This window comes from Hemitrygon akajei, chromosome 20, assembly GCF_048418815.1.
Source record: "Hemitrygon akajei chromosome 20, sHemAka1.3, whole genome shotgun sequence".
Lineage (NCBI taxonomy): Eukaryota > Metazoa > Chordata > Chondrichthyes > Myliobatiformes > Dasyatidae > Hemitrygon > Hemitrygon akajei.
The window spans coordinates 7,519,998-7,533,062 of record NC_133143.1 but is presented as its reverse complement, the minus strand read 5'-3'; positions in this window follow the sequence as shown (position 1 = coordinate 7,533,062).

The following is a 13,065-nucleotide window of genomic DNA, read 5'->3' as shown; positions in this document are numbered from 1 at the left end:
GAGAAAATCCAAAAATCTGAAATGCAAAGGAACTGGGGAGTGCTTGTGCAGAACACCCTAAAGGTTAATTTGCAGGTGGAGTTTGTGGTGAGGAAGGCAAATGCATTCATTTCAGGATGTCCAGAATACAAGAGCGGGGATGTGATGTTGAGGCTTTATAAGGCACTGGTGAGACCTCATTTTCAGTATTGTGAACAGTTTTGGGCTCCTCATCTAAGGAAAGACGTGCTGACATTAGAGAGGGTTCAGGGGAGGTTCACAAGGATGATTCCGGAAATGAAGGGCTTATTGTACAAGGAACGTTTGATAGCTATGGTCTGTACTCGCTGGAATTTAGATAGATTGTTGGGGGGGGGGGGGGAATCTCATTGAAACCTTTTAAATGTTGGAAGGCTTAGACAGAGTAGATGTGGAAAGGATGTTTCCCATGGTGGGGGAGTCTAAGACTAAAGGGGGATGGGGGGGGCGTCCATTTAAAACAGAGATGCGGAGGAATTTCTTTAGTCTGAGGGTGGTGAATTGTGGAATTTGTTACCACAGGCTGCTGTGGAGGCCAGGTTGGCAGAGTTTGATAGGCTCTTGATTGGACCAGATGTGTCCTATCAGAATTTTATAAAGTTATGTACCTAATAGCTTTATTAAGAGGTGCCTAATAAAGTGGCCAGCTTATGTAGATCATTTGTAGATATGGGTGAAGAAATAGCAGTCCAATCCCGCCAACTGCACATTGAGAGACCGTGGAAAGTGCACAGACAATGACAGTACCCGAAACAACTGAAGGATCTTGGGGTCCAAGTCCACAGCTCCCTGAAAGTGACCATAGGGTGTTAAAGCAGGTGTACAACATGCTTGACTGTAGTCATCAAGTTTTGGAGTTCAATCATTAGTAAGTTCTGCTGCAGCTTTATAAAACCTTGTTAGCCACATCTGGAGTATTGGTTGCCCCGGTATAGGAAGGATGTGGAAGCGTTGCCCAGGGCACAGGAAAGGTTTACCAGGATGCTTTCTGGATTATAAGTGGCATGGTAGTGTAGCGGTTAGGGTCATGCCTTACAGTACCAGTGATGGGAAGATCAGAGTTCAATTCCCCGCACAATCTGTAAGGAGTTCATGCTTTCTTCCCATAACTGTATGGTTTTCCTCTGGGTACTCTGATTTAATCCTATATTCAAAGATTATATGGGTTAGGGTTAGTAAATTGTGGGCAAGCTATGTTGGTGCATAGAGACACTTGTGGGCTGCCACCAGCACATCCTCAGACTGTTGACTAAATGATAATTTCACTGTGTGCTTTGATGTACACATGACAAATAAAGCTGATCTTAATGACCTAATCTTAGAGGGTACATGCTATAAGGAAAGATTGGACAAACTTGGGTTGTTTTCTCTGGAGCAGCGGAGGCTGAGGGGAGATCTGATGCAAGTTTATATGATTATGAGATCCAATATCTTTTTCCCGGGGTTGAAAAGTCGAATACTACAGGGCATGCATTTAAATTGAGGAGGGAGAGATGCAAGCCAAGATTTTTACTCGGAGCGGTGGTGCTTGGACTGTGCTGCCAGTAGTGGTACGAGAGGCAAAAATGATACAAGCATTTAAAAGACTTTTAGATGGACACATCAATCCGCAGAAAATGGGGATATATAGACCTCTGAGGATTCGTTTAGTTCGGTATTTAAATACTGATTAATTAGTTAGGTACATCATCATTGGGACAGCTTTTGTGCTGTTCTGTTTTGTTCTATCCTATCACCCACTTGCTTCTAAAGAATCTATATTGGCCTTAAAAATACAGAAATATACTAGTGCCACAACCCTTTGAGGAAGGGAGTTTTATAGATTCACAGCTCCGAAAAGAAACATTTTATTTCATTTTCTTTTTGTAATCACTAATTTTTATTGCAACACCAACAAATTACATTCAATACAACCAGTTGGTGATTACATTTTGACCTTTTAACCCAGCCACCCCAACCCTCATCCCCACCCCCTCTCCACCCCTCCCACCAACCAAATAGTAGTGCATACACAGAGCATTCCTATTTTAACAAAAGATCTTTTAAGTTAGATATCAAATTTGTCCACATTAAGACTGTGTTTGGTCGTTCATTTCATTTTCTAAATTTTTTTATTTCTTTTTAAACTTTTAATTTTTTTATTTCATAAGCGGACTTTATTGATAAAACACAGATGTTTTTCTCTACATTAATTGTATCATCAATTCAATTCATTCTCTTTCAGTGTCCCACATATTTCCTCTTTAAACAATGCATGGTGAAGTCTTTGAAAGATTAATACATAGCTCTCAGCCTTCCAGTACGGCTTTAGTGTGGCAGCATCAGGCTTCATTGCATCCCTCAGCTGCACTCCTGATCCAGAGAATGTGCCAGTCGACAGCGTTCACTCACAGACATCTCCTTACACTGAACGATCAGCATGCAGAGGGCAGACCAAGTGTATCTTTCACTGAGTTGATGATCTTCTAGCAACAGTCAATGTTTGTGTCATTATGCCACCCCTGACACTAACAGCCCTGAGAAACCTCGACAAGAATTAGTGCATCTATTGCAAGACCTTCTTGGCAAATATACAGTCCGCAGGAAGGTGAGCAATTAACCTTCAGCACAATTCTTCCGCTATGCAGGATGGGGAAGGCCCCTCTCACCACCACCATTGCTCTTTGCTTTGGAAACCTCCACGGCCATTGTTCTAGAGTTGATGATGCAGAGCAGAGTGAGGTATGTTCTTGTTACTCACTCCAGAAGATTCTCAGAGGGAACAGTGTGACCAGAGCCTAAAGGAAAAGGATGATTCAGTAACATCCTCACAGGCAGACATATTAAGGATCTATAAATCTTTCTATGCCATTCTACACAACTGAAATTCCTTGGAAAGTACGGCCTCCTGGAACATCATGTCCTCTGATTCTAAGGCTTTAGACTACAGTAATAGCAAGCATGGAGAATGGACCAGCTACGTCCTGAAGGAGCTGACAAACTGTATCTAGAGATGAAAAACTCGTCTGTAGGCATCATCCTACTGGCCAAGCAGTACTTGTCTCATGGGTTTGAATGGCCCTGGACCTGCTGGAAGTCTACAATGCTATGTCATACTCCAATAGAAGGGCAACATCATCCTCACTTACAAGCAGAAGGAAAAGAGGGAGGACATCAGGAACTGGAGGGCCATTTCACTGTTGGATGTGCATTATAAGATGGTGCTTAGGGTCGGCATCGTTTGGATCAGGTCTGTTATATGATCGAAGCAGACCAAACCCTTGCCACACCCAGAGGAAAATCTCTGACAGCCTTGGGTTACCACACTGCCAGTCCTTCAAGGGAAATTTTTCTGCACAAAAGCACCTTTGATCCAAGTCCATGGTGGTCAGAACGGAATGTTCTACAGGCCCTGCAGGAGAAGGTCCTGATGATTACGTGGGAAAGTTTTCTCAGCTATGAATGCCTCAATGCCAGGGGTCACCAGCACTTACTCTCATTTTAGTCATGGTAGAATGGACAATCCTTTATTTTAAAACAACAGTTCTGTGTTCCTCACACGAACAAATATCTTCTCCACATTCAGTTTATTAGGAACCTACAATCACATCCTCTCCCTCTCTTAAATTCCACCAGATACAATCTTTCTTCCTTAGACAACCCACCTATTCAAATTATGTACTTGGCTTGTACTTCTCTGATGATGAAAACTGAGTCAAAATATCTGTTTAATTCATCATTTGTCTCTTTAGTCTTCATAACTCCCCAGGCTGACTTCCTGTAGGACTAATGCTAACTCTGATAGCTTTTGATTTAGATATCTGTAAGCAACACTCACTCTGTGTTTCTGCTGAGCTTTACCTCATATTTAATATTTCTTTCCTTGTAGATCTTTTCGGCATCCCTTATTCCGCTTATGCTTTGTCCATTCTTCTGACCTGCCACCTGTTGTTGCACGATTATACTGTATGTTTCTTCTCTAATTTTGATGTCCACTTTCCCATTTTTAGTTAACTACAGATTGTAGGCCCTCCTGTTGGAATTATTCTTACTGGAATACAATTGTCCTTTAACCCCTCCCCCCTCAAATGGCAGCCGCTTCATCTTGATTGGCAGAATCATTACTAATTTACCCATTCATTTTAGGTAGTTCTGCTTTCTTGCCTTCATGGTCTCCCTTATTTGAACTTAAAATACCCTTGCAGCCTCCCATTCTCTCTTAAATGCAGTATAAAATTCAACAATGCTGTGATTTCTGCTACCTAGAGAACCCTCACAATAAAGTTTTGAATTAACCCTATCAAATTTTACAATGCCAGTTCTAGTATAGACTGCTCTTTGATTAGTTCCAAAACATGTTGTTCTTTGAACACATTCTGAGATTTCTTCATTGAGGCTACCCTTTCCTATCTAATTTTACCAGTGTATTAGTATATTAAAATCTAGCTCTGATTATTACCACAGCTCTCTAACAACTGCCATTATTGCTTTCTTTATGCAGTGTCCTCCTGTGTGAAAACCAAACGTGGTTCTTTGCCACTGTTGATTAGCTAAAACTCTCCACCCTCTCCTAGCTTCTCGTCCTTCCAAAATGTCATGAGCTTGTGAGTCCAGGCCTGTGTCATCCTGTACCCAAGTCTGGGTTAAGCCTATCAGATCATTCTTATTTATTTCTATTTGCACTCAGTTCACTTGCTATCTGCAATCAGATACACTGTTGTCCTTTTATTATTTTGTGACCTCTAGCTTTATTGACTGATTTATTCTTGGTTCTGTACTCTCTCCCCGCTCCTTTCAGTTTGTTTAACAATGCCCTTATTAATACGTTACTTTGTCTCTATCCTTTACCACATTTTCCCAACTCTGATCTGACAACTTAGTTTAAAATCTTCTCATGTTATGCGGTCCCCACATGATTCAGATGTGGGCCATTCAACGCTACGCCTCCTGTTATCCCCAGTACGAGTTCCAGTATCTGTGACCTTCTTTGGCCACATATTTTTGAGCTATAGATTAGCTGATTCACAGCAAGAGTAAGGTGAGTGTTTCGGGATACCACACTAAAGGAAGAATTGCAGTGCAGAGAATGCAAATTACCTTTTCCATCCCACTCACCATCCAGAGCAGATACCCTGGACCTGGTACAGGGCAGCCAAAAGCCTTTTAGATTTTTGCTCTTTGCTGTCAAGAACAGTGTCTGTCCCTCACCAAACTGACCCTTGGCACCATAATATCATTGTGTGAATTGCTTCCTGTTCAATGATTAGAGCTAGTAAACTCAACCAGCATTCTCATTCTCATTGAAACAAGCTGAAGGAAAATCAAACCCATTGGACAATTGCAAAGCCTGAATCTCCTGTCTGCCTATTCTCTTCATATCCTTCATGGCCTCACTTGCAGCTACACTTCCCTGTCCCTGAGCCCTGATCAAATGAGAAAGCACTTTGCTTTGGGTGTGACTACCCCTTGTTACAAAAATTCCAGATAACTTAATCACTTGATGTCTGGTAGTGTTCACACTACCTCCAAGTTGCATATGCTTATTACAATTCTGGATCACACAGTTTTTCAGGAGTCCCACATCCCGGATCCCACTGTTGTTCAGGAGTCCCACATCCCGGATCCCACTGTTGTTCAGGAGTCCTGCATCCCGGATCCCATTGTTTTTCAGGAGTCCCACATCCCGGATCCCACTGTTGTTCAGGAGTCCCACATCCCGGATCCCACAGTTTTTCAGGAGTCCCGCATCCCGGATCACACTGTTGTTCAGGAGTCCCGCATCCCGGATCACACTGTTGTTCAGGAGTCCCACATCCCGGATCACACTGTTGTTCAGGAGTCCCAATTCCCGGATCCCACTGTTGTTCAGGAGTCCCACATCCCGGATCACACTGTTGTTCAGGAGTCCCACATCCCGGATCCCACTGTTGTTCAGGAGTCCCACATCCCGGATCACACTGTTGTTCAGGAGTCCCACATCCCGGATCACACTGTTGTTCAGGAGTCCCACATCCCGGATCCCACTGTTGTTCAGGAGTCCCACATCCCGGATCCCACTGTTGTTCAGGAGTCCCACATCCCGGATCCCACTGTTGTTCAGGAGTCCCACATCCCGGATCCCACTGTTGTTCAGGAGTCCCACATCCCGGATCCCACTGTTGTTCAGGAGTCCCACATCCCGGATCCCACTGTTGTTCAGGAGTCCCACATCCCGGATCACACTGTTGTTCAGGAGTCCCACATCCCGGATCACACTGTTGTTCAGGAGTCCCACATCCCGGATCCCACTGTTGTTCAGGAGTCCCACATCCCGGATCCCACTGTTGTTCAGGAGTCCCACATCCCGGATCACACTGTTGTTCAGGAGTCCCACATCCCGGATCACACTGTTGTTCAGGAGTCCCACATCCCGGATCACACTGTTGTTCAGGAGTCCTACATCCCGGATCCCACTGTTGTTCAGGAGTCCCACATCCCGGATCCCACTGTTGTTCAGGAGTCCCACATCCCGGATCACACTGTTGTTCAGGAGTCCCACATCCCGGATCACACTGTTGTTCAGGAGTCCTACATCCCGGATCCCACTGTTGTTCAGGAGTCCCACATCCCGGATCCCACTGTTGTTCAGGAGTCCCACATCCCGGATCACACTGTTGTTCAGGAGTCCCACATCCCGGATCCCACTGTTGTTCAGGAGTCCCACATCCCGGATCCCACTGTTGTTCAGGAGTCCCACATCCCGGATCCCACTGTTGTTCAGGAGTCCCACATCCCGGATCCCACTGTTGTTCAGGAGTCCCACATCCCGGATCACACTGTTGTTCAGGAGTCCCACATCCCGGATCACACTGTTGTTCAGGAGTCCTACATCCCGGATCCCACTGTTGTTCAGGAGTCCCACATCCCGGATCCCACTGTTGTTCAGGAGTCCCACATCCCGGATCCCACTGTTGTTCAGGAGTCCCACATCCCGGATCCCACTGTTGTTCAGGAGTCCCACATCCCGGATCCCACTGTTGTTCAGGAGTCCCACATCCCGGATCACACTGTTGTTCAGGAGTCCCACATCCCGGATCACACTGTTGTTCAGGAGTCCTACATCCCGGATCCCACTGTTGTTCAGGAGTCCCACATCCCGGATCCCACTGTTGTTCAGGAGTCCCACATCCCGGATCCCACTGTTGTTCAGGAGTCCCACATCCCGGATCCCACTGTTGTTCAGGAGTCCCACATCCCGGATCACACTGTTGTTCAGGAGTCCCACATCCCGGATCCCACTGTTGTTCAGGAGACCCACATCCCGGATCACACTGTTGTTCAGGAGTCCCACATCCCGGATCCCACTGTTGTTCAGGAGTCCCACATCCCGGATCCCACTGTTGTTCAGGAGCTCCTACATCCCGGATCCCACTGTTGTTCAGGAGACCCACATCCTGGATCCCACTGTTGTTCAGGAGCTCCTACATCCCGGATCACACTGTTGTTCAGGAGACCCACATCCTGGATCCCACTGTTGTTCAGGAGCTCCTACATCCCGGATCACACTGTTGTTCAGGAGTCCTACATAGGCTTCAATCCTAAGGTGACCACTCTGGATGTCCTGAGCTTTAACTTAGCACCTAATTTCCTGAATTCACTCTGCAGGACCTCATCACCTTTCCTCCCTCTGTCTTTGGACCATAACTTAACTTCCTCCATTATTAAACAAGGGAGTCACATTAGCTGTTTTCCACTCTTCTTGTAACCACCCAGAGTTTAGTGAGGTTTGTAAAATTTCAACTAATGCATCCCATCTCTCAAGTCGCTTCCTTTAAAGCTGTTGTGTTCCGCTGATGTGCCAATCTTCAGTTTTGTGAGTTTCTCTCATAGTTTATTCCTTGTGATTGGGATTATTTCCAAATTATTCCCTGTTATCAGAAATTAGCTCTTTTTAGAAGAATGCTGGCACTGTCTTGCAAGGTCTCCCATGGTGAAGTCTGAAGCAAAAAATCTTGTTTCTTGGTATTAATTCACTGGCCTTGTTATCTAGAGGTCCCACATCTATCTTAGCTGCCTTCTTTCTATTGATATATCCACAGAAACTATTACTCTTTGCTTGGATATTGCATGGTGAAAGTGAAATATTTAAGGGGAACACAAAGGGAACTCCTTCAGTCAGCGGTTGGTAAGAGAGTGGAACAAGCTGCCAGCAGAAAGTGGTGGATGTGGGTTCACTTTCAACACTTAAGAGAAATTAGGAGAAGTACATGGTTGGGAGGGAAGGATGTAGTCCAGATGCAGGTTGATGGGACTAGGCAGAATAACCATTTGGTATGGACTAGGCAGAATAACCATTTGGTATGGACTAGATGGGCTGAAGGGCCTATTTCTGTATTGTAATGCTGTATGTCTCTATGACATACAAGTTTTTTCTCAAAATCAATTTCCTCTTTTTTATAAGTATTTTAGTCTTTTGCTGCTGAATTCTGAAAGCTTCCCAGTTCTTGGCTCTGCCATCAGCTCCTGTATTAGTTTCACATTACCCTTGACCTCCTTTGTTAGCGATGATTGTGCCTCTTTCCAAATGGGATATTTTCCTGCTGAACATTATGGAAACATAGAACATAGAAAACCTACAGCACAATACAGGCCCTTTGGGCCAGAATGTTGTACCGAACATTTCCTTACCTTAGAAATTACCTAGACTTACCCATAGCCCTCTATTTTTCTAAGCTCCAAGTACCTATCCAGGAGTCTCTTAAAAGACCCTCTCGTATCCGCCTCCACAACCATTGCCGGCAGCCCATTCCACACACTCACCACTCTCTGTGTAAAAAAACTTACCCCTGACATCTCCTCTGTACCTACTCCCAAGACCAGCTGTTTGAAATTTTGCCACTGAGCTGTCTCTCTTACTTATTGCCCTAGTGCACCATTGCTTCTCCTTATAGATGCTGCCTAGCCTGCTGTGTTCTACCAGCATTTTGTGTGTGTTGTTGTTTCATTCCATAACTGCCTGTTTCATTCTCAAACTACATCTGGAATTCTATCATCTTGTGGTTACTACCTCTTTGTTCATCTTTAACTAAAATATTTCTTCTGCATCATTCCTCATTCCTCTTGGCCAAATTCAAAACAGCCTGACACTATGTATGATTTATAGGTTCTAACAAATTGTCAATTTGTTCACAGCTAGCTCCTAAAATCAGCAGTCAAATAATGCCCAGATAATCTACAATAACCTTCTGTTAGTGCTTTTAGGAGATTTATAGATTGTCTTAGTTCTGCTACTCTTAATGAAGACTTTTGTGGATGTTCACCTGCATTTGAGAGAGCTGTCAGGACTTCAGCCTAATGTTTCAAAACCCCTTCAGTCTTGTACTGTCATGTCAGCCTAACTTAGGTCTCTATAGTGGAGTCTGAACTTATAAACTTCTAATCAAATGTGAAAGTAGCCAGGATTGGCACCAAAGAATCATAGAGTTAGAGAGCATGGAAAAGGGCCCTTTGAGCCAATTTGTCTATGCTGGTTAAGTTGTCTAACTCAGTTATTTCAATTTGCCTGTGTTTGTCTTGCCTGTGTCAAGCAGTGGCTAACAAAAGAAGCTACAGACAAGGATTTTCTTAGGGAGTAACAATGTGTTATATCTGTTGTTTCTTCCTGTTAGCAAACGGATCTAATCAAACAGCTTTAATATCTATTTGAATTCAGAATCCCACCCTACGATTTGAGAACAGATATTCAGAAATTGTTACTTATATAATCCAGAAGGGTACTACATTGTCAATAGAAGCAAGATGGAATGAGTCAAGTCTGCTTTCTCAAGGATTTCTTGGTGCAAATTTGAAAAGCAGTGAATTTTCCCCCATGTCCCAAGACCAACATTCATCCTTCATTTACAAAAATTGTGTTTCTCTTCACTATCACAATGCATCTTGTGGGAGTTTGCTTTATGCATATTGGCTGTAGTCTTTCATAGGTCATAACATTGATCAAAAAGTACCATGTTAAGATGCAATAAACAATCTGCTGGAGGATCTCAGTGGGCTGAGTAGATTCTGTGGGAATGGTGGGTGGGGTGGGGGGAGTGGAGGAAGGAATTGTTGATGTTTAGGGTTGAAACCCTTTACCCCCACAGATACTGTTTGACCTGCTGAGTTTCACCAATAGATTGTTCGTTACTCCAGGTTCCAGCATCAACAGTCTTCATTTTTAGCTGATTTGGAATATCATGAAAGGAACTATTGACATCTAATAAATCGATTTTAAGTCAAGAAAATGTTCCTGCTTGGATGTTGACTTTACATTATCTGAACTTAAGAGGCTATTAATAGTGCTGGTCTGACACGGTTATTGGATTTGAAACTAATGTTGGTTTTGGAATTTTTAATACAATATGGGTTGAAGGGCAACTTCTCCTTCCTGAAAATTAGTGGTTGTAATCCCTATATTGAAAACTAGTAAGAATCATTTAGATCCTTTCAATTATAGACCTATATCGCTAACTTCATCATGTATGTAAGATCACGGAACAAATGGTTACAGCAAGGCTTTCTTATTTTGTGTAAAGTAGTGGAAAATTAGCTGTATACCAGTTTCAGTTTCATAAAGGGAGAATGCCCATGGACTCAACTTTAAGTTTGGAATCTGATATTCATAAGGCCCGAGTTAATAAAAAGTCGGTGGTAGCAATTTTCTTTGATGTAGAAAAAGCTTTTGATATGTTATGGACTCAAGGGTTGTTGCTTAAACTTGAAAAAATAGGAATAGGTAGATTGTTCAATTGGACTCAAGATATTTTACATTTTAAGAAGATACACGTTAGGGAGGGAACAACTTTCTCTAATGAGTATGAGGTAGAGTATGGGACTCCACAGGGGCGTGTGTGTAGCCCACTCCTTTTTAATATTATGATTAATGATATTTTCTTAAATGTTGGCTCAAGCATTTCCAAATCATTATATGCTGATGATGGTGCAGTGCAGAAGAGAGGCAGAAATATACTGAAATTATATAGTTAGGAAAATGCTATTAATGAAGTAGAGGAATGGGGGCATCGGCGGTGGTTTATATTTTCTGTTGCAAAGACTCAGGTTATTTGTTTTTCTAAAAGGAACATTACACCAAAAATTGATCTCAAGTTGTCACTGAATCTTTTGGACCGTCTCTATGGAGATGTAAGAAACCATAATATGCCTTGCAAATCTGTTAAGCCGGCGTCAATGGCAAAGCTTCTAGGTATGTGGATGGACAGAAGTTAACATGGAAGGTGCACGTGAAGAAAATTCTAGAGAAGTGAAAAACGTCCCTTAATCTGCACAGGTGCCTAGTTGGGTGTGATTGGGGTGCTAGTAGGAGGTCACTTAAACAAATGTATATTGCTTTAATCAGCTCTGTCTTTGATTATAGATGTGTTGCTTATGGGTCAGTCTCACCAGCGGTCTTAAAGTGTCTAGATAAGTTTCAAACTCAAGCATTATGTTGTGGTTCTGTTAAGTCATCCCCAATTTTGGCACTACTAGTAGGAATGGGTAAATTACTTTTATATCTATGCAGACTGCCATTAGCAATAGTTTATTGGTTAATGTAAGAGGACATAAAGTTGGTCATCTAATATTAGCAACATTACTAGAGTGTTCGGACACTTCACTTGTAAGAACCTCAGTTTTGGGTAGATGGGAAATGAATGGGCACAGAATCTTGTGATGTTTGATATGGAATCTGGTCCTAGTGTACCCCTTTCTGTCACTCCTCCATAGATTTTCCCTTTGCCTGTGGTTGATTTGGTCTTCAAGAAAAGATCAAGATGACAACTGATTGTCTATCAGTGGTACAGGAAGTTCAGCAATATACGCAAGGCATATTATGGTTTCTTACATCTCCATAGAGACGGTCCAAAAGATCCAGTGACAGGTCGTTCAGTTGTTTCTGTTTCTGTTCCAAAGTTTCAGGTGACTATTAACACTTTAAGGACTCTTTATCTTGTGATTTCATATTCTTGTTATTTATATCTGCATTGGCACCGTTTGTTGTTCATTGATTCTGTTTACAGTTACTGTCCTATAGATTTGCTGAGTATGCCCACAGGAAAAAAGAATCTCAGGGCTGTTTGTGGTGGTATGTATGTACTCTGATAATAAATTTTACTTTGAACTTTGGGATAATGAAAAGAAAGGATGATGGTGGGAGATGGGTATAACAGGAGGGAAGAAGTTGTACTTTCACATTTACGTATTGGACATACTAATTTGAATAATTCCTTGCGCAGAATTAATATGCCTGAAATGGGCATTTGTAGGGGGTGCATTTGTCAAAAAAGTGCAACGAGTTTTACATGTTTGTGCTCCTTATTGAGTGGCATTGTCTCTAGTTTGTATTGCACCAGCCACTTGCACATCACCCTCACACCCAGCTCTTTGTGGCTTCCTGTTTCTGAATTTTAATGGCCATGTACCAAGTTATGAGGGGTATAGATAGGGCAAATGCACACAGGCTTTTTCCACTGAGGTTGGGTGAAAATGTTTTAGGGGAACATGAGTGGAAACTTTTTCACCCAGAGGGTTGTGAGAGTGGAACGAACTGCCAGTATGACACTGAAATCTGTTCAAATTAGTTATAAATAATTGTTCAAATAATTTTTAAGAGGAGCTAAATTATTTAATGTGAATATCATTTCATTTTGAGAAAAAAGGGATACTACTTTAAAACATGCAAATATGTTGAGATGAAAATTCTGAAAATCAGTGCATAGTATTGAGCAATGAATCTGCCATTGACTTGTACGGTCTTGCATTGAATTTTCAGCATGAGTGATTGCTCATGCCTTTCTTTTGGTGGGGGAGGGGAAGCACCCCTCATTCACCATGTATTGCTGGAGGAGTACAGCGAGTATGGTTCATTGCCACCTCCCTCTTACACTGCTACAGTACTGCAGCGTGGTGGAGGCATTGCTGAGATGAGTAAACATTTCCTTGCCAGATTGAGTTCATGCAGGCCGCACCCAGCCTTTTCTTAATCGCCTAGAGCAGCAGCAGAGTGAGGCAGAGGACTGAGGTGAGGGTGAGGTAGAGGATTGAGGTGAGGGTGAG